Source organism: Mustela nigripes, chromosome 6 (assembly GCF_022355385.1).
Source record: "Mustela nigripes isolate SB6536 chromosome 6, MUSNIG.SB6536, whole genome shotgun sequence".
Classification (NCBI taxonomy): Eukaryota; Metazoa; Chordata; class Mammalia; order Carnivora; family Mustelidae; genus Mustela; species Mustela nigripes.
Window position 1 is genome coordinate 143,946,002 of NC_081562.1, and position 3,072 is coordinate 143,949,073.

Below are 3,072 nucleotides of genomic sequence, written 5' to 3' on the forward strand. Positions count from 1 at the left end.
TTGGATATCCACTTGAAAAATCAATGGAGATGATTGAAACTGTCATGATATTAAAATGATTTACAAAATGGAAATGTCTTCCCATCGTAAACAAACCATTGATTTATTTTTTCTGTGGAGTAAATGAAATAAAAGGAAATAGAATGTTAAGTTATAGGTAGAAGAATTAAGTGTTTACACTCATAATAAATTTTGAATTCATTACTAAGTGTGTTTGTTCTTGGAAAATCTACCTAAATTAGGTGAGCCTCAGCTTACCCAAGTATAGTATAGGAATAATAAGTCAACTCTTATTGGTGTCTTAGCTGTTAATCATCTGCCTTTGGATCAGATCATGGTTCCAGGGTTCGGGAATTGAGTCCCACATCAGGACTGCTCAGCAGATCACTTAAAACAAATAAACAAAAAAAGAAAAAGAATAAAAGTAAGAAAATGAGGAAAGAATTAAGGAAGGAAAAATAGAAGGAAAGGGGACTGTCAAAAAAAAAAAAAGAAAGAAACATGGCAGGACAAATGTAGGAATAATACTAATTATGACCTTAAGATAAAAAATGTTCCCATATGCTGATACAACTTGCTAGTATTCTTACTTCTTCAATGAAATCTCAGTGTCCACATGGCAAACTCATCTTATTGCTAGTTATATGAATTGGTTATTTCAAAGAAGTTTTGCAATAACATCCACCACCAGCATAAGAATATACACACTGATATTTAAAATGAATTCCATTAAATTTATTTTTATTTAACTGAATTGAATAAAGGATAATGAGAACTGCTTTAATTTTTCAAAAAGTACACACATATTTAAATAAGAGACTTATTTTTATCATGTTCATACTTAAGTAAGACAAAATAAATTTCACATTCTACATTAAAAGAAAAGATAAAAGAAATTCTGGGGAATTTCTGGGGAAAACCACAAAGTTGGAGGATTCTAAACTTACCTCATCAACTAGATAACACTCTCAGCAGAATAAACACCCAAGAAAAGAACTCAGACTGGCTGAAAAAACCCACAACTTAATGTAACTTTGAGGTGACACTTAAGAGTAGGAAGGGCAATGACTTCTTGGAAAGCAAAGCCCCATGGCTCTAACCACTGGAGAAGGGGGTCATAGATATGAAGAAGAGCCAGAAACATTGAAGTATATCAGGAAGCCTATAAAGGGAAGAGAAATGCCCATAGCATTTGTTTTTGAAAATCAGAGGGGCTGAATTTCATGAGTGCATATAACTAGTAGGACTTAAAATTGGAACATTAAAATCAGTGGGTGCCCCCCTCGCTCGCTCGCGCTCCCTGCTCCCCGCTTGCCGCCCACCACCCACCGCCCGCAGTCCTCCATGGGTTCTCTCATTAGTGTGCTGCAGTCTCCTTAGCCACCCGCCCGTCTCCGAGCTTGGGACTCGCGGACAGGCATCCTCAGCCCAGAGAGACGGGACTGCGAGTCGTCGCCTAAGTGCCTTTCATCTGAGAAATTCAAGGCACTTGTAGAACTTCTGCCGCACAGACCGTGGGTCTTACAGCACATTTGTAAGCATGACTGTCATCCAGAAGAAACTGGTGATTACTGGTGATGGAGCCTGTGGCAAGACTTGTTTGCTCATCGTCTTTAGCAAGGACCAGTTCCCAGAGGTGTATGTACCCACAGTGTTTTAGAACTATGTGGCAGATAATGGAAGTTGATGGAAAGCCGGTAGAGTTGGCTTTGTGGGATACAGCTGGGCAGGAAGATTATGACTGCTTGAGGCCTCTCTCCTATCCGGACACTGATGTTATACTGATGTGTTTCTCCATTGACAGCCCTGATAGTTTAGAAAATATCCCAGAAAAAAATGGACCCCGGAAGTCAAGCACTTCTGTCCCAACGTGCCCATCATCCTGGTTGGGAACAAGAAGGATCTTCGGAATGATGAGCACACAAAGCGGGAGCTAGCCAAGATGAAGCAGGAGCCGGTGAAACCTGAAGAAGGCAGAGATATGGCAAACAGGATCGGCGCTTTTGGATACATGAAGTGTTCAGCAAACACCAAAGATGGAGTGAGGGAGGTTTTTGAAATAGCCACGAGAGCTGCTCTGCAAGCCAGAAATGGGAAGAAAAAATCTGGGTGCCTTGTCTTGTGAAACCCTGCTGCAAGCACAGCCCTCATGCGGTTAATTTTGAAGTGCTGTTTATTAATCTTAGTGTATGATTACTGGCCTTTTTCATTTATCTATAATTTACCTAAGATTACAAATCAGAAGTCATCTTGCTACCAGTATTTAGAAGCCAACCGTGATTATTAATGATGTCTAACCCACCTGACCACCGGGGTCCTTCTGACACCGCTCTAACAGCCCTCCTCTGCACTCCCACCTGACACACCAGGCGTAATTCAAGGAATTTCTTAACTTCTTGCTTCTTTCTAGAAAAAGAAACAGTTGGTAACTTTTGTTAATTAGGCTGTAACTACTTTATAACTAACATGTCCTGCCTGTCATCTGTCAGCTGCAAGATACTATAGTGAGTCCCTACTTCAGAGCTTTACTCCTTAACAGATTTTATTGGCATAACTCTGTGATGGGCATCCAGTTTTTTGAAAATGCTCATCCAGAAAGGCCCAAGTCTATGCAGCTGTGGCAGTTACAGTTCTGTGGTTTCATGTTAGTTACTTTATAGTTACTGTGTAATTAGTGCCACTTAATGTATGTTACCAAAAAATAAATATATCTACCCCAGACTAGATGTAGTATTTTTTGTATAATTGGATTTCCTAATACTAATATTTGTCATCCCTGCAGAAAGTGTATTGGTTTTTTTTTTTTAAAGAAAGTGTATTTGAAAATAAAGTCAGATTGAAAATTCATTTTTAAAATTCCCATTTTGTCAGTTTCTCTGATAAAAGATGGCCCATATCACCTGTTCTCGGTCCCACATATCCAGTACCCCCTCCCCAGAGCTGGGCTAAATAAATAGGAATTTGGTTTCATGCCTGAGGCACTTAGACACTTCAGCAAGTGGCATGACTTGTCTCACCTGGACTGCAGGGTCTGGCTCTAGTTCACAGTGCTCCTTTTCCTCACTGTATCCA

At 39.8% G+C, this 3,072-nt stretch overlaps 1 pseudogene; it reads left to right on the plus strand.

The window, feature by feature from the left end:
- The first annotated feature begins 1,412 nt into the window (after window positions 1–1,412).
- On the plus strand, window positions 1,413–2,800 carry LOC132020923 (transforming protein RhoA-like; annotated as a pseudogene).
- The last annotated feature ends 272 nt before the right edge of the window (window positions 2,801–3,072 follow it).